This window comes from Hypanus sabinus, chromosome 3 (genome assembly GCF_030144855.1).
Source record: "Hypanus sabinus isolate sHypSab1 chromosome 3, sHypSab1.hap1, whole genome shotgun sequence".
NCBI lineage: Eukaryota > Metazoa > Chordata > Chondrichthyes > Myliobatiformes > Dasyatidae > Hypanus > Hypanus sabinus.
In genome coordinates, this window is record NC_082708.1 from 30,590,126 (window position 1) to 30,608,598 (window position 18,473).

At 39.7% G+C, this 18,473-nt stretch overlaps 1 protein-coding gene across 8 annotated transcripts in view; it reads left to right on the forward strand.

The window, feature by feature from the left end:
- The window catches only part of LOC132391148 (F-box-like/WD repeat-containing protein TBL1X), a 349,009-nt gene that overhangs the window by 170,499 nt on the left and 160,037 nt on the right, over positions 1-18,473 (forward strand). The window lies entirely within an intron of this gene.

The following is an 18,473-nucleotide window of genomic DNA, read 5'->3' on the forward strand; positions in this document are numbered from 1 at the left end:
GAGAAGAGATGTGGAACATCTAGTCATGAGGACAAAAGAACCTTGCTTAATGTTTAGGACTCAATCATTATATAGTGATCTTGAGTTTAATAAGGTAGCCAGGAAGAACTTAGGAGATTTAGAAAGGGATATATGAAGTTGTTGCTGAGTAGGATTAAAAAAAACCCCAAGAGGTTCTACACTTATGTGAAGAACAGGAGGATAACTCAAAGAGGGTAGGGCTGATCAAGGATCAACGAGTAAACGTGTGCTTGGAGTTGGAGGGGGTAGGGGAGGTCAATGAATGTGATAGGTGAAACAAGATGAGGGGGAAGGTGGATGGGGGAATGAAGTAAGAGGCTGGGAGATGATAGTTGGAAAAATCAGCTTACAGAGAGGAGGTGCAGCGGCTAACAGACTGGTGCAGAGCCAACAACCTGTCTCTGAATGTGAACAAAACAAGAGATTTTTGTTGACTTCAGGAGGGCACGGAGCGACCACTCCCCACTGAACATCGACAGCTCCTCAGTAGAGATCGTGAAGAGCACCAAATTTCTTGGTGTTCACCTGACGGAGAATCTCACCTGGTCCCTTAACACCAGCTCCATAGCAAAGAAAGCCCAGCAGCATCTCTACTTTCTGCGAAGGCTGAGGAAAGTCCATCTCCCACACCCCATCCTCATCACATTCTACAGGGGTTGTATTGAGAGCATCCTGAGCAGCTGCATCACTGCCTGGTTCGGAAATTGCACTATCTCGGATTGCAAGACCCTGCAGTGAATAGTGATGTCAGCTGAGAAGATCATTGGGGTCTCTCTTCCCGCCATCACGGACATTTACACTACACGCTGCATCCGCAAAGGAAACAGCATTATGAAGGACCCCATACACCCCTCATACAATCTCTTCTCCCTCCTGCTGTCTGGGAGAAGGCTCCGAAGCATTCTGGCTCTTAAGACCAGACTATATAACAGTTTCTTCCCCCAAGCTATCAGACTCCTCAATACCCGAAGCCTGGACTGACACCTTGCCCTACTGTCCTGTTTATTATTTATTGTAAATGCCTGCACTGTTTTTGTGCACTTTATGCAGTCCAGTGTAGGTCTGTAGTCTAGTATAGCTTTCTCTGTGTTGTTTTTTTATTACGTAGTTCAGTCTAGTTTTGTCATGTAAACCATGGTCCTGAAAAACGTAGTCTCATTTGTACTATGCACTGTACCAGCAGTTATGGTTGAAATGACAATAAAAGTTGACTTGACTTGAGAGAGGGTCAGTAACTTTAAATTCCCAAGTGTCACTATCTCAGAGGACCAGTCCTGGACCCATCAAATAAATATAATTGCGAAGAAAGTATGGCAGTGCCTCTACTTTCTCAGGAGCCTGCACAGATTCACCATGTCATCAAAAACATTGGCAAACCTCTATAGATGTGTGGTGGAAAGTGCCTTTGATCAGAAAATCCTACAAAACATAGTGAGTGGGCTTGGTCCAATACATCATGGGTAAAACCCTCCCACCAATTGAGCACATCTACATGAAATGTTGCCATAGGAAAGCAGCATCCACCCAGACCACACTCTTTTCTCACTGTTGCCATCAGATAGAAGGTATAGGTGCATTAGGACTTGAACCACCATGTTCAAGAACAGTTACTACTGCTCAATGTCAGGCTCTTGAACAAAAGGAGTTAACTACACTCATTTAAGAACTCTTTTATCTTGTTATTTCATGCTTATTATTTATTGCTATTTACTTATATCTGCATTTGCACAGTTTGGTGCCTATTGTTTCTGTTTACAGTTATGCTCTATAAGTTGGCTAAGATTGCGCACAGTAAAAGAATCTCAGGGTTTTATGTGGTGGCATATATGTACTCTGATAATAAATTTTACTTTGAACTTTAAACATTTAGGTGACGTGAGAAGAGATGACTGGGTAGTTAAAGGCTGATTCCTACCTGTGTAAACACTTGAAAGTTGTTCTAAACAAGATGAGGCTTGACATTGATGTTCCCAAGAGGACAGCAATCCTGAATCATAAACCATTTACATTCTTGTTGAAAAGAATGGTTGCTTGACAAAATGACTGAAAAGATCTGTGGATTATTTTGCTATGAATCTATATACCCAAAGAAGAAGATAAAGGTGAAAGTTAGCAGCAAGAAAGAGTAATCATTGTGGGTCACTCAACTGTTACTCCTGTAGTTCAAAAGAACTTAATTTATAATTACAATTAAGTTATAATATTAAATATATGCACTACTGTGACTAACCGTTTGGATTTTTAAAATTCAAACTAAATTGTTGATTCTGCCAAGTGTTTGGTATCAGGGATGTTCAGCTGTTTCATTTTCATTCACGTATCTTTTTTTGAATTAAGTTACTTTGAATTTAGGAAAGACAAGTGAAGCTAGAATATTGTGGAAAATAGAAATTTACTTATATTTTAAAATAAATATTTATTTGTATTCTTTCCAAAAAATCCATTCTAGACTTGGATTGGAACTTGAATCTTGAATTTTCAAAAGCAAGAGTGGCATAAAACAGTTGTTGAAAAAGCTAGCATAGATAGCAGGTCTGTCAGGATTTAATAAGTGATAAGCTCTGGGTACATCAGCCATGATCGATTGGTGGAGGAAACTCGATGGGCTGAATGGCCTAATCTTGCTCCTCTGTGGATTGTCTTATGGGTAGACAATCTGACAGGTAAAATGCATCAACACTATATTAGACCCATGTGGGTTGGTTAGTTTCTCTCCTAAAATATGCTGTTTCCTTCCAGTCCCACATTCACAACCTTAATGTCCATTTCAGGTTCTCGAATCAGAACCAGCTTTATTGGATCTTTTTGGCCAGTGGGTGAACTGCAACTAGATATTACTAATTCTATATCAAGATTCTGTGTGAAGAGATGTAGTAAATACTGGAGGTAGGCCCTTTAGCATTTGGCCTGCTCCTAGGACTTCTATAAATCTTCAAGTTCTAGTGATACACAGTATCATTACTTGATCTACTCTGTGTAAATATCAAAAGGGAAACAACTTCTGCAGCCACTGACCAGATTTTGACCATTCAGTGGAAAGCCGTTATTTGTAGTGTTAAAGAGATGAAAATTTTATGTGCTTACTTTATAGATCTTTTTGTTCAGCTTTGATGTTGGAGAACTGAGCATACTTATTAACAACTCTTGAGAAAATCAATCCAATATATATAACATCCTTGTATCTTAGTCCTCTGACAGATGTTGCTAGATTGTGTTATCCATGCATAGAATAGACGGTAGATTGATGCCCATTGTATCTTAGAATTGATAACATGGGAGGCTGACTCATATCCTCATTCAGAGCATGATTAATTCTGGGAATCTAGATTGAAAAAAATTGGAATGGATTATTTGGTATAAGTTGTATTCTAGTAGCTGGATGAGAGTTAGTAGACAGATGAGTACATGGCTGCATAATTTCTCCTGTTTGAATGATATCTCTCAATCACACACCATGACTGGGAAACTTGTTTTTTATTGTAGTTGTGTATCTTCGGAGTACCTTCACTAGAATGACCACAGTAGAACAGAAAGACAACTTGTCACCACCTCATTAAGAGCATTTCAGGAGGAGCAAAAAAATGTTGCCTTACTGGAGTCACTCAAATCCTGGAAAATGAATAACCTACAATGAAAAAGATAAATTTTGCTAATGCCAGCAGGCTTTTACTTCAATGTACACACTATACTTGGGGAAATATGAGGGATGTAGAATATTTAAAGCTAAAGTGTGTAATACACCAAGAAAGTGCTGCAAATGCTAGGCAGATAAAGAGTGCCCTATATTATGTTTTTAGTAGCTGCAGTGGTTTTATAAACTTGCAGGGAAATGGTGGTAATCTATCAGCTGGACAGTTCTAAATTTTGCCTAATGTTATGTCATTTGTAAATTTGTATCAGGAGGTGCTTTCTTAAAATTGATGAATAGATACCAAGATGAAAAAAACAGAAAAAAATGTAAAAAAAATATTCTAACATTGCAAGCAGGATCTTCAAACAACCAAATGTTCAGGTTATAAGATAACAACACACACAAAATGCTGGTGGAACACAGCTGGCCAGGCAGCATCTATAGGGAGAAGCGATGTGGACGTTTCGGGCCGAGACCCTTCATCAGGACTAACCGAAAGGAAAGGTGGTAAGAGATTTTAAAGTAGTGGGGGAGGGGGAAATGCAAAATGATAGGAGAAGACTGGAGGGGATGGGATGAAGCTAAGAACTGGAAAGGTGATTGGCAAAAGTGATACAGAGCTGGAGAAGGGAAAGGATCATGGGACGGGAGGTCTCAGGAGAAAGAAAGGGGGGGGGGAGCACCAGAGCGAGATGGAGAACAGGCAAACAACTAAATATGTCAGGGATGGGGTAAGAAGGGGAGGAGGGGCATTAATGGAGGTTAGAGAAGTCAATGTTCATGCCATCAGGTTGGAGGCTACCCAGCCAGTATATAAGTTGTTGTTCCTCCAACCTGAGTTTGGATTCATTTTGACAATAGAGGAGGCCATGGATAGATATATCAGAATGGGAATGGGACGTGGAATTAAAATGTGTGGCCACTGGGAGATCCTGCTTTTTCTGGCGGACCGAGCGTAGGTGTTCAGTGAAACGGTCTCCCAGTCTGCGTCGGGTCTCACCAATATATATAAAAGGCCACACTGGAAGTACCGGACGCAGTATACCACACCAGCCGACTCACAGGTGAAGTGTCGCCTCACCTGGAAGGACTGTCTGGGGCCCTGAATGGTGGTGAGGGAGGAAGTGTAAGGGCAGGTGTAGCTCTTGTTCTGTTTACAAGGATAAGTGCCAGGAGGGAGATCGGTGGGAAGAGAAGGGGGGGACAAGTGGACAAGGGAGTCGCGTAGGGAGCTATCCCTGTGAAAAGCAGAAGGGGGGGAGGGAAAATGTGTTTGGTAGTGGGATCCCGTTGGAGGTGGCGGAAGTTACGGAGAATTATACGTTGAACCTGGAGGCTAGTGGGGTGGTAGGTAAGGACAAGGGGAGCCCTATCCTGAGTGGGGTGGCGGGTGGATGGGGTGAGGGCAGATGTGCGGGAAATGGGAGAGATACGTTTGAGAGCAGAGTTGATGATGGACGAAGGGAAGCCCCTTTGTTTAAAAAAGGAAGACATCTCCTTCGTCCTGGAATGAAAAGCCTCATCCTGAGAGCAGATGTGGTGGAGACGGAGGAATTGTGAGAAGGGGATAGCATTTTTGCGTGAGACAGGGTGGGAATAGTCCAGGTAGCTGTGAGAGTCTGTAGGCTTATAGTAAATATCAGTAGATAGGCCGTCTCCAGAGATGGAGACAGAAAGATCAAGAAAGGGGAGGGAGGTGTCGGAAATGGACCAGATAAATTTGAGGGCAGGGTGAAAGTTGGAGGCAAAGTTAATGAAGTCGACGAACTCAGCACGCGTGCAAGAGGCAGTGCCAATGTAGTCATCAATGTAGCAAAGGAAAAGAGGGGGATGGATACCTGTATAGACTTGGAACATGGACTGTTCCACAAAGCCAACAAAAAGGCAGGCATAACTGGGACCCATATGGGTGCCCATGGCTACACCCTTGGTTTGGAGGAAGTGGAAGGAGCCAAAGGGAAATTATTGAGAGTAAGAACTAATTCCGCTAGACGGAGGAGAGTGGTGGTAGAGGGGAATTGGTTAGTTTATAAGATTTAATCTTTCCGATATTGGTTCAAATTACTGAATGCACATGAGAAGTTATTGTAACATAACCATTTACATTCTGTAGAACATATACTTGCTACGAATATAAACTTTATTGTAGTTTATTGTGACTCTCAAATTTAATGCCAATGTTCTTTTTAGAGAATGATTATTTTACTAATTTCTGTTGGATTTTGTGATATATTTGCTGCTTGAAATCCTTGTAAGAAAAATCTTCCAAAAGCTGAGAATGATTATTTGGTTTTCTTTACCAAATTAAAAGCAGGAGAAGGCAATTTAACATCTATAGTCTCTTAATCTCAATTCAGCATTCTTATCTGTCACTGGTACCCTTTCCTCTTGTTTCTAATAAAGAACCTATGTATTTCTGTATTAAATACATTTAAAGATTCTGCCCTGAAACACCTTTGAGGGTAAAATTTTAAAAGATTTTAACTGAAGGAAAAAATTTGACTTAATGTTTATTTTATGTGGATGGCCATTTATTTTTTAAAAGTGACCTTTATCTGTCTTCACAAGAGGAATCATCCTCTCCCTTTATGTCAAGACCAGTAACTGCAAGCCTAGGAGGGTTATGTTATATCACTGTGTCCTAAGCATGGTAAATCTGGAAAGGAAAGAAGCCAGTGGCCTGATCGGCACAATGCTGATAGCCTCTTTAAGACTGCCATGAATTAGAGGTTCGCAGGTCACATATTGAAATATTGTTTACCAAAAGCAAGATGCTAACTGTTCCCCTGTGCATAATGTTTATTACAGTACTAATTATCATTACAGTATATCAGTTAAGAGGTTGGATTGAATCTGTTTGAATTTTATTTAGAGAAAAAAACAGGTTAGGGTTAAGGTTAGATCCCTGTTTGGAGGATCATGATTTTGCACTGATTTTCTGCACATTTAACTACTGCTCAAATAAAGTCTAAAAACTTATGAGGAAAGACAGGTTTTTAATTGACAAAAGTTAATTTGAAAAATTCCTGATGACATTGTGAGGCCTAATTTGGAGTATTGTGTGCAGATTTGGTCACCTACCTGCAGGAAATATGTAAATAAGATTGAATGAGTAGAGAGGAAATTTACAAGGATGTTGCTGGGTTTGGAGGACCTGAGTTACAAGGAAAGATTGAATGGATTATGACTTTATTCCTTAGAACTTAGAAGATCGAGAGGAAATGTGATACAGGTATATAAAATTATGAAGGATATAGATAGGGTAAATGTAAGCAGGCTTTTTCCACTGAGTTTGGGTGGGGCTACAACTAGTGGTAATGTGTTACGGATAAAAGGTGAAAAGCTTAAGGGGAACATGAGGGGGATCTTCTTCACTCAGAGAGCAGTGAGAGCTGTGGTGCATACGAGCTCGAATTCAACATTTAAGCAAATTTTGAATAGGTACGTGGATAGTAGGGGAATGAAGGGTCATGGTCCAGGTGCAAGTTGATGGCAGTAGGCTTTCAGCATAGACTAAATTGGCTGAAGGGCCCCATTTCTGCGCTGCCACTCTGAGAGATTATTGAAGAACAGTAAAAAATAAGGTTAATGAGGCAGTTTGCTTTTTTTTAATGATAATCTGATGGCAGAATATAGTATTAATGGTAAGACTTGGCAGCTTGGAGGATCAGAGGGATGTTGGGGTCCGAGTCCATCCATAGGACACTCAAGGCAGCTGTGCAAGTTGACTCTGGTTAAGAAGGCATATAGTGCATTGGCCTTCATCAATCTTGGAATTGAATTTATGAGCCAAGAGGTAATGTTGCAGCTATATAGGACCCTGGGCAGACCCCACTTGGAGTACTGTGCTCAGTTCTGATCGCCTCACTACAGGAAGGATGTGGAAACCATAGAAGGGGTGCAGAGGAGATTTACAAGGATGTTGCCTGGATTGGGGAGCATGCCTTATGAAAACAAGTTGAGTGAACTCGGCCTTTTCTCCTTGGAGCGATGGAGGATGAGAGGTGACCTGATAGAGTGTATAAAATGATGAGAGGCATTGATTGTGTGGATAGTCAGAGGCTTTTTCCTAGGGCTGAAATGACTGCCACAAAAAGGCACAGGTTTAAGGTGCTTGGGAGTAGATACAGAGGAGATGTCAGGGGTAAATTTTTTAGGCAGAGAGTGGTGAGTGCGTGGAATAGTTTGCCAACAACGTGGAGGCGGATATGATAGGGTCTTCTAAGAGACTTTTGGATTGGTACATGGAGCTTAGAAAAATAGAGGGCTACGGGTAACCCTAGTAATTTCTAAGGTAGGGACATATTTGGCACAACTTTGTGGGCCGAAGGGCCTATATTGTGTTGTAGGTTTTCTATGGTTAATCTGCAATTTTAGACATCATACTGCAAGATATGATACTATAAGGAGGATGTGATAACATTAGAGTTTGAAAAGAACATAAAAAATGGTGCTAGAGATGGAGGATTTTGGCTATAAGGAGATTGGCCAGGTTGAATGAGTTTGTTTGGAACAAAGGCAATCAAAGGACCATTAACAGAGTTATATAAGGTTGAGTAGCTTAGAAAGAGTAAGCAATAATCTTCATAATGATAACTTCAAGAACTAAATTGTTGTAAATGTGCATCTGGTTCAGTAATAGCAACATTCACAAAATGCTGGAGGAAACTCATCAAGTCAGGTAGTATCTATGGAGGGGAATAAACAGTTGACGTTTTGGGTTGAGACCTCTACAGTACTGGAAGGAAAGGAGTATACACCAGAGTAAGAAGACAGAGAGGCAGAAGGCTACAAACTGGAGAGTGATATCTATTATTCTTTGGAGAGGAAATCTGTCAACTGCTTCATGTGTGGCTACAGATCCAACACAATGAATGGTCTAGCCAGCTGTTAATTCAAGGGTGGTAGGTGTGGGGGCTTTGAATGTTGGTTTTGCCTTGATCTCTAGATTGTGAAAATCAACAAATGAGAGAAAGCAGACTTGTTTATTGTCTTGGTGTCTTGAGTTAAAATGGTCAAAATCATTTTAAATTATAGAATGATCAACTAGCATTGAGGTAACCACAGTTAAAGCAAATAAAATAGCTTGCAATACATATTAAATGTACTGCAAACTATTTTATTTGCTTAACTTTGGATTGTATTTACTAAAGTGAGATACCATCAAATAATCTTAAATCAATTCTAGAGGTGCTTTGGCATCAAGTTTCATATAATACTCAGGATTTAAAAATGAAATTATACTGCACTGCCACTACTCTTCACCAATACTTATGCTTTCTATTTTTGTTTTGTATGTGAAAGAGGTAGAGGACGCACCTAATACAAGCAAAAGGGATCAGTGTAGATCACAGTTGGCATTGAGGGCCCATTTATTTGCTTTGCTTTCCATTGTTCTGTGTTCCTGAACTGCAACAAAGTAAGAAGTAACCTGCACTAATGTGATAACTTTGCTTGAGGATCCTCTTTTGGGGTGGACATACCTGAGTGGTGTCAGAGGACATCAATTCCAACATTGGGCATGCAATTATACATGTTGATTTGACTACAGCATCTACAGTGTACTTTGTGTTTACAAAAGCATTATACTTGTTCATTTATTTATCGAGAAAAATGATCCAATATTACATGTATTTGTTGGAAAAGGTATGTGAACCTCTGGGGTAATGCCCTCTACAAAAGCTATTTGGAGTCAGATGTTCCAGTCAATAAGATGAAATGGGACATGTGGGTTGTGGAGATGCCCTGCCCTATACAAAAGACACACAAAATCAGGTTACTGACAGAGCCTGCTCTTCTCAATAAAGATCTGTTTATGTGCAACATGCCTCAATCAAAACAACTTTCAGAGGACTTTTGAAGAAGAATTGTAGAGAAGCATAAAGCTGGAAAAGGCTACAAAAGCATTTCTAAAGACCTGAGTGTTCATCAGTCCACAGTAAAAGAAACTGTCTACAAATGGAGGAAACTCAGAACTGTTGCTACTCTGTCTAGCAGTGGCATCCTGCAAAGATCACAAGAGCACAATGTGCAGTGCTGAAGGAGGTGAAAAAGAACCCAAGGGTAACAGCAAAAGACCTGCAGAAATCTCTAGAACTTGCTAAGGTCTCTGTTTATGTGTCCACTGTAAGGTAACACTGGACATGATAGGTGTTCATAGAAGGACACCACGAAGTAAATCACTACTCTCCAAGCAAAAACATTGCTGCACACCTCAAGTTTGCAAATGGCCACCTAGATGTTATGCATTGCTTCTGGGACAATGTTCTGTGGACAGGTGAGACAGAAGTTGAACTTTTTGGCAGAAATGAACATGCTATGGTTGGAGGAAAAAGGATACTGCACATCAACATCAAAACTTGATTCCAACTGTGAAGCATTGTGGAAGGAGCATCATGGTTTGGGGTGCTTTGCTGCCTTAGGGAATGGACAGCTTACAATTGTTGAGGAAACAATGAGTTCAAAATTGTATTAAGACATGTTACAGGAGAATGTCAGGGTAGCAGTCTGTCTCCTGAACCTTAATAGAAGTTGGATAATGCAACAAGACAATAATCCAAAAGACGAGTAAATCATCAGCAGAATAGTTTAAAAATAAGAAAATTTGTGTTTTGGAATGGCCAAGTCAAAGTCCTGACTTTAATCCTATAGAAATGTTGTAGAAGGATCTAAAGCAAGCAGTTCATGTAAGGAAACCAACCAACATCCCAGAGTTGAAGCAGTTTTGTAAGGAGGAATGGCTCAGAATTCCTCCAAGCCAACGTGCAGGACTGATCAACAGTTATCAGAAACGTTTGGTTGAAGTTATTGCCATACAAGGGGATCACACCAGTTACTTAAAGCAAATGTTCACATACTTGTTCCCATAAGTACATGTAATATTGGATCATTTTCTCAATAAATAAATGAACAGGTATAATGTTTTTGTGTTACTTATTTCACTGAGTTCTCTTTATCTAGTTTTAATATTATGTGAAGATGTGATCATATTTTAGTTCATATTTATGCAGATATAGAGAAAATTCTATAGGGTTCACGAACTTTCTAGCACCACTGTACATATACAAATACAGCAGATTCTGGTAATGAGTACACACCAGGGCCAGTACATTTTGGTTCAATTAAGTGGCTGCCCCAATTAGCTGAAGTTTCATGGAAATAGTTAAAAAGTATATTAAAAAAACAATCTACTGTCTAACTACAGACAGTTGAGATGCAGGACCTCAAAGGTAGTAATCTCAGCATTATTGCCTGTGCCACGCGACAGTGAATATAGGAATAGAATGAGGTGGAGGATAAATAGGTAGCTGAGGGATTGGAGCAGGGGGCAGGGATTCAGATTTCTGGATCATTGGGACCGTTTCTGGAGCAGGTGTGACCTGTAGAAAAAGGATGGGTTACACTTGAATCCCAGGGGGACTAATATCCTGGCAGGGAGATTTGCTAAGGCTGTTGGGGAGAGTTTAAACTAGAATTGCTGGGGGTGGGAACTGAACTGAAGAGACTGAGGGAGGGGCGGTTGGCTCACAAATAAAGCAAGCTTGGAGACAGTGCGAGAGGGAAGATAGGCAGGTGATAGAGAAGGGATACACTCGGACCGATGGTTTGAGATGTGTCTGTTTTAATGCACAAAGCATCATGAGCAAAGCCGATGAGTTTAGAGCCTGGATCAGTATTTGGAGCTATGATATTGGGGCCATTACAGACACTTGGCTGTCTCAGGGCAGGAATGGTTACTTAGAGTGCCAGACTTCAGATGTTTTAGAAAGGGCAGGGAGGGAGGCAAAATAAGTGGGAGCGTGGCATTGCTGATCAGAGATAGTGTCGCGGCTGCAGAAAAGGAGGAAGTCACAGAGGGATTGTCTACTGAGTCTCTGTGGGTGGAAGTTAGAAACAGGAACGGGTCAATAACTCTACTGGGTGCTTTTTGTAGACCACTCAATAGTATTAGGAATGCTGAGGAGCGCATAGGGAGACAGATTTTGGAAAGGTGTACTAATAACAGGGTTGTCATGGTGGGAGATTTTAATATCCCCAATATTGATTGACATCTCCTTAGAGTGAGGGGTATAGATGGGGTGGAGTTTGTTAGGTGTGTTCAGGAAGGTTTCTTGACACTGTATGTAGATAAGTGTACAAGAGGAGAGGCTGCACTTGATCTGGTATTGGGAACCTGGTCAGGTGTCAGGCCTGTCAGTGGGAGAGCATTTTGGAGGTAGTGATCACAGTTCTATCTCCTTTACCATAGTATTGGAGAGGGATAGGAACAGACAAGTTAGGAAAGCGTTTAATTGAAGTAAGAGGAAATATGAAGCTATCAGGCAGGAACTTGGAAGCATAAATTGGGAACAGATGTTCTGAGGAAGTGTATGGCAGAAATGTGGCAAATGTTCAGGGGATATTTGCATGGCGTTCTGCAAACATCTGATATATGTTCCAGAGAGACAGGGAAATGATGGTAGGGTACAGGAATGGTGGTAAAGAAAAGCTTATGAAAGGTTCAAAAAAACTAGGTAATGGCAGAGATCCAGAAGATTATAAGGCTAGCAGGAAGGAGTTTAAGAATGAAATTAAGAGAGCCAGAAGGGGCTACGAGAAGGCCTTGGCGAGCAGGATTAAAGAAAACCCCAAGGCAATCTACAAGTATGTGAAGAGCAAGAGGATAAGAGTTCAGAGAAGTGGACCAATCAAGTGTGACAGTGGAAAAGTGTGTATGGAACCTGAAGAGATAACAGAGATACTTAATGAATACTTTACTTCATTATTCACTACAGAAAAGGATCATAGTGATTGTAGGAATCATTTACAGTAGATTGAAAAGCTTGAGCGTATAGAGATTGAGAAAGAGGATGTGCTGGAGCTTTGGAAAGCATCAAGTTGGATAAGTCTCCGGGACTGGATTAGATGTACCCTAGGCTACTGTGGGAGGAGAGGGAGGAGACTGCTGAGCCTCTGGCAGGAATGGTTAGAGGGACGGGAGAGGTTCTGGAGGATTGGAGGGTTGCAGATATTGTTCCCTTATTCAAGAAAGGGAGTAGAGATAGCCCAGGAAATTATAACCAGTGAGTCTTACTTTAGTGGTTGGTAAGTTGATGGAAAAGATCCTGAGAGGCAGGATTTGTGAACATTTGGAGAGGCATAGTATGATTAGGAATAGTCAGCATGGCTTTGTCAAAGGCAGGTCGTACCTTACGAGCCTGATTGAATTTGTTGAGGATGTGACTGAACACATTGATGAAGGTAGAGCAGTAGATGTAGTGTATATGGATTTCAGCAAAGCATTTGATAGGTACCCCATTCAAGGCTTATTGAGAAAGTAAGGAGGCATGGAATCCAAGGGGACCTCGCTTTGTGGATCCAGAATTGGCTTGCCTAGAGAAGACAAAGAGTGGTTTTAGATGGGTCATATTCTGCATGGAGGTTGGTGACCAATGGAGTGCCTCAGGGATCTGATCTGGGACTCCTTCTTTTTGTGATGTTTATAAATGACCTGGCTGAGGAAGTGGAGGGATGGGTTTGTAAATTTGCTGATGACACAAAGGTTGGGAGTATTGTGGATAGTATGGAGGGCTGTCAGTGGTGACAGTGGGATATCGATAGGATATCAAAACTGGGCTGAGAAGTGGCAGATGGCACTCAACCCAGGTAAGTGTGATTGGTTCATTTTGGTAGGTCAAATATGATTGCAGAATATAGTATTCATGGTAATACTATACTTGGCAGTATGGAGGATCAGAGGGATCTTGGGGACTGGGTCCATAGGACACTCAAAGCTGCTGTGCAGGTTGACTCTGTGGTTAAAAAGACACACAATGCCTTCATCAATCATGGGATTGAGCTTAAGAACCGAGAGGTAATGTTACAACTATATAGGACCCTGGTCAGATCCCACTTGGAGTACTGTGCTCAGTTCTGGTCACCTCACTACAGGAAGTATGTGGAAACTGTAGAAAGGGTGCAGAGGAGATTTACAAGGATGTTGCCTGGATTGGGGAGCATGCCTTATGAAAACAAGTTGAGTGAACTTGGCCTTTTCTCCTTGGAGAGCTGGAGGATGAGAGGTGACCTGATAGAGTGTATAAGATGATGAGAGGCATTGATCGTGTGGCTAGTCCCAGGCTTTTTCCTAGGGCTGAAATGGATAACATGAGAGGGCACAGTTTTAAGGTGTTTGGAAGTAGGTACAGAGCAGTTGTCAGGGGTAAGTTTTACATGCAGAGAGTGGTGAGTGCGTGGTGGAATCAGATACAATAAGGTCTTTTAAGAGACCCCTGGATAGGTACGTGGAGTTTAGAAAAATAGAGGGCTATGGGTAACCCTCGGTAATTTCGAAAGTAAGGACTTGTTTGGCACAGCATTGTGGGCCGAAGCGCCTGTATTGTACTGTAGGTTTTCTATGTTTCTACAGAGGAAAAGTTATGTACAAATTAGAACACTAATAACACTACTACGTTACTATAAAACTGTGTATTAGTTCCTAATTTTTATCAACAGGGGAATTGATCCAGTGCACCTGAATGCTGCCATGTACTTTTGATTGACTAAATAAATCAAATCATTGTAGAGAATGGACTGCCTTCCTGCAATGCTTTTGACTTTTACATCCTGCAAATCTGCAAATCTTTATTTTCATTGTAACATTCAAGAAGATTGTTGATACCATCAGATTTTTAGTAGTTTCTAATTTGTTGAAGAAGTGAAATAATTTCACTTTCACTCCCAGCTGTTTCTGGCATCTCCAAGCCTGAATGCTTGAAATGACAGATAGCAAAATAGTTCTGAATTGTCTTACTGCTTATTTATCACCAACTATCAGTGACAAAAATCACTGCTTTTTAAACACAAACACACACAACTGATGTTAATTAAAAACTATTTACTCTAAGCACAATGTCGTGTTTAACAGCCACACAAGTGCATGTGTCTGACACTAGTTTGAAACTGTTTGGTAACAGTCACCTGCTGAAATGAATTAGCATAGTGCCACAAATAAACTACTCTCTCGATTGATTTTTGTTCTTTAAGAGTTGGCCCAAATAAGCAGCTGCCCTTATTAACCATTCATCTAATTAACCAGAATCCACTATACATTGAATAGAAAGAAACAGAAAAGGGAGGAGCGTGTGTATATATACATATATATAGACGTTGAATCCATGAACACTACCACACCTCTTTTTAATTTTTTTTTGGCATTATTTATTTTAACTTAATTCTTTAATAGACATGTACATATTTACTGTAACTCACTTTTTCCCCTCTATATTTCATTGTGCTACTGCTGTAAAATTAACAAATTTCATGATGTGGTGATATTAAATCTAATTCTAATTAAAATATAATGCAGAGAATTGGATTCAAGACTTGAATGAATGCTCAGACATGTGTAAACTATTGTTATGCATACTGGTTATTTCTCATATTTTCTATATTATGTACAAGGAAGGCATTCAGCACGTTGATTTTTTGCTAGCTTTCAGAGAATTCCAATCAGTTCTATTCCCTCAGTTATTTCCCTATAGCATAGTTTCTCTTCCGTACCTGTCCAACTGTCCATTTCCTTTGATATTTCTGACATCTGCCTGCATTAAGAGCAAATTACTGGAGTCAATTAACCTAGTGGCATGTTTGTGAAGTGTGGAAGACCTAAGATTGTTGTAAAATTGCTCAGCATTCTACAAACTCTGCATTTCATTTGTAATTGACACAAATAGTTTAATTTTTTTTGTGGGTTTTAGCCTTTATGGACTGGACAATAAAATAATTACCGTTTAGTCTTTTCGAGGTTAAGCACTGTAGATGGTCCACAAGGAAAGTCAAACAGACCAGCATGTTATTTTTTAGTACTTTTCTGGCCAGACAGCTTTACTTGCCATACAGCAAAATGCTGCTAAATCCTCAGGCTGACGCTAATTCAAAAATACATCTGAATCCCTTCTGTAGCCCACAAATAAAGAATTAAAAGGTTTCTGGAGAAGATCTTATTTATGTATTTGAAGAGCGGTTTAAAAATGGAGGATATGTAAATTCCATTGTGAGCTTTAGCTGAAAAACAAATACAGGTGCTAGAAATCTGAAATAAGAACAGAAATTACTGAGATTGGGCAGTATGTGTGGCGAGAAAAGCAATGTTAATGTATCAGTCAAGCCAATGACCTTCCTGCAGATTCCAGAGACATTGGAAAGCAAAAGTTGATATTTCCCTTCCTGCTATGTATAAAGTCATGTGTCACAGCTAAAGGTGACTCTCCCCCCCCCCCCCCCCCATACACATTATGGCAGTTCAATTAATAGTAATTAAACCTTATGAAGTTAACAAATCACTACCAAAAATAGAATATTGCAATATAGACCATTTTCTGGGAATGCAACCTCCCTGGTACACTTGTATAGAACAAGGGGTTAGCGTTCAATTTACATGAGAGACTCTTTGCTCAGTGGGCAGTGAATATTTGGAATTCTATACCCACAAGTCCTGCTGATGTTTAGTCACAGAGTATGCTGTGAACAAGAGTTGATTTTTTTTACTATTAAGAGAATCAAGTGAAATTGATTTGGTGCAGAAAATTGGCAGAGAGCTAAAAGATCAACCATGATCTCACAAAATTGTAGAATTATTACTGAATGAGCCACTACAACGAGAATATGCAAAGAGAATATGCGTAAAGTCAGTGAAAGTGTTGAGGCCAAGTTAGTGTGGCTGACTACTGTTAATTGCATATTCTCTGTTGGGAATTGGTTTAATGGCCAGAGATTATGTAATGAGGAGCTAAATTAGATGCACACTGTAAGGAAAGTTTTCTGGTATGGTCAATATGGTTGACTATTGTTAAAATCTCTTGAATGCATAACCATCAGCAAAAGCAGTATTTTCATTTATGGGAAGCAATGCATAAACTATATGCTTTCTCAACAGAAATTGTGGGTTTAATGAAAAGTGCGCACTTTGTTTGACTGTTAGACATTACTGCTGTTGATATTTGGAAATAAGTAGATTGAGCATCCTGCCTGTGACATTTGAAAGGCAGGAATTTATTTATTTAATAACATTGTTATATGGATCTCGTAAAATTTTACCCATGTTTTATTTCAGACCAGAAGCAATGCATTAAAGGAAGTTTGGTATCAGTAAGATGATTCGTGACCTCTGTTCAGGAACTAATAAACTTAGTACTCCTTTGTAATTCTCAGCTCAACCACTTTAATGAAGCAACTATCAAGTATTAACACAATTAATTAGGTTTCAGATATTGATTTTCGGTAAAGTTAACTTTCTTAGCTCCTAAGAATGGCATCCAGTGCAGGTAATATGTTTGTATTCCCATAGAATCTCTTATCTAAGTTGCCTTTCTCCTTATGAATCTTGGACATGTCTGTTTAAATTATGAGATCAAAAAACTGAACCACAATCACAATATTTTCTCAATCATTATTTCCTGAAAGATTCCAGTAGAGATACTGGAATATTTTAGCTGAATATAGTGCTTTCCAAACTGGGGTATTGAGTGCCTATATAGTTACCCCATTTAATGCAATCCAAGTCATCATAGAACAAGGAATTGAATTTGGAATGTGCTAATCTCTCTGAGCAATGGCAATTCAAAAATAGTTATCCACCATGACAAGTTGTATTGATGAGGGAGAGTTCTACAGCACAACAACAAACACTTTGGCTTCTCTGTTCCATTCCATTTGCCCCATTATTACATCCTTATCTTTCTATGACTTATCTAATTGTCTTTCTAAATCTCTCTTGAATGTTTTATATCTCACTCCCTTCTTTTCTAACAGTGATTTCCAAATATTAACCATTCTCTGTAAAAAAAAAGCATGCATATTCCTTTTAAAATCCTTTCCCTCACTTGAAGCCCATTACTGGTTTCTGTTTACTTTGGAATGATTTTGTTTTTTTTTAATATCAGATATCAGTATCAACTGGAATTATTGTAATGGTAATTAAACCAAAACCATTTCAGTAGGATTATACGTATAGTGGTTGTTCTTGTTTTCTTTAGTAGGACATTGAAATCAAGAGGGAATGTTATACCAGTAATAAAAGCATTGCATTTCCACAGCAATTATGCTCTCAGTGCAAAAGTTTCACTGATACATTTATCATATAAGCGCAGCTTGAAGCTGTAAAGACCCAACCCTAATAGCATAGTAAAACAGTGGGCTTCTCACCAAGAGAGGAAGTCTTCAGAGTTAGATTGCAACATCCAATTTGATCCAATTATTGTTCATACACTTTGTGTAGTGACATTAATAGAATAATGTAGATTACCCTGAGACTTCCAGTGAGGGAACTGCTACATTTCCTTTCCAGCGATAATTTGATGACTCAGTTTGATTGTGGAACCATTGTCCAAATTGAGATGCATACTGAATTATTTGATTTATTTTTCTTAGTTATTTGGAAATGCAGAGAAGCAGCATGTAAGCAGCTGAGATGTTTTTAATAAGGTTGCACATTAGTTGGTTTTGCATCTTGTACTGGAGATCCCTTGTTGTCGACTTTATAGTACCAATTTTTTTAAGAAAAAGGAAAAAAAAGATCTTCCTCTCTTAAAATACTCTTCTGAATATTTCCTGAGGATTCCCTGTGAATGTGAAGCAGCATTTTTCAGCCAGATAGGATGCATGGTGGAAACCTACATCAAGGAGCACAGGAGGTGTATCCATTTGGGTTACCCGGAGAAATTGATGGTAGCATAACATTGCATTCACAATGACTTCGACAGCACAAAACTATAGTGCGGCACCAATGGTTTTTGGGACCACCTGCTGAAGGAAGCCATTGAAATAAATCTAGAAGAAAAGA